Source organism: Merops nubicus, unplaced genomic scaffold (genome assembly GCF_000691845.1).
Source record: "Merops nubicus isolate BGI_N331 unplaced genomic scaffold, ASM69184v1 scaffold35456, whole genome shotgun sequence".
NCBI classification, from domain to species: domain Eukaryota; kingdom Metazoa; phylum Chordata; class Aves; order Coraciiformes; family Meropidae; genus Merops; species Merops nubicus.
This window is the reverse complement of record NW_008617567.1, coordinates 1-356: the sequence shown is the minus strand read 5'-3', so window position 1 is coordinate 356 and position 356 is coordinate 1. Positions and strand designations below refer to the sequence as shown.

Sequence of the window (356 nt, the reverse complement as noted above, 5' to 3'; positions counted from 1 at the left end):
TCCAGGAAAAGAGGGGCGGGTGACAGCAAATACCCGTGGGGAGGGGTCGTTGGGGTGACAGAAAGGTGCTGGTTGGGTCCCTTCTGTCGTGAAGGGAGGATTTAAAGGCAAGAAGGGATCCAGCTCGCCGTGGGAGGGATAATATAGAATATAATAAGGGGAATGCTGTCAGAGGGGGGAGGAAAAAGAGGCAAATTTGGCCTCCAGGGAATCCTAGTGGCCAAAAAAGGAGCTTAAAACCCCAGCACTGACCTTGTAGGAGACCTTCACCACGGATGGAGCCCACTTGTCAAACTCGTAGGCCCAATTGGAGAGAGTTCTGAGGAGAAAAGCCAACAAAAAAAGAGAAAAAAATG

The 356-nt window shown here is 50.6% G+C and overlaps 1 protein-coding gene across 1 annotated transcript in view; it reads right to left on the bottom strand.

Moving 5' to 3' along the window:
- LOC103775725 (transcription activator BRG1-like) overlaps positions 1–319 on the bottom strand; it is a gene marked incomplete at its 3' end in the record, with an annotated part of 1,944 nt that extends 1,625 nt beyond the window's left edge. Inside the window, exon 1 of the mRNA XM_008943198.1 lies at positions 253–319. The remainder of the gene's footprint in view (positions 1–252) is intronic.
- Positions 320–356: the final 37 nt, after the last annotated feature.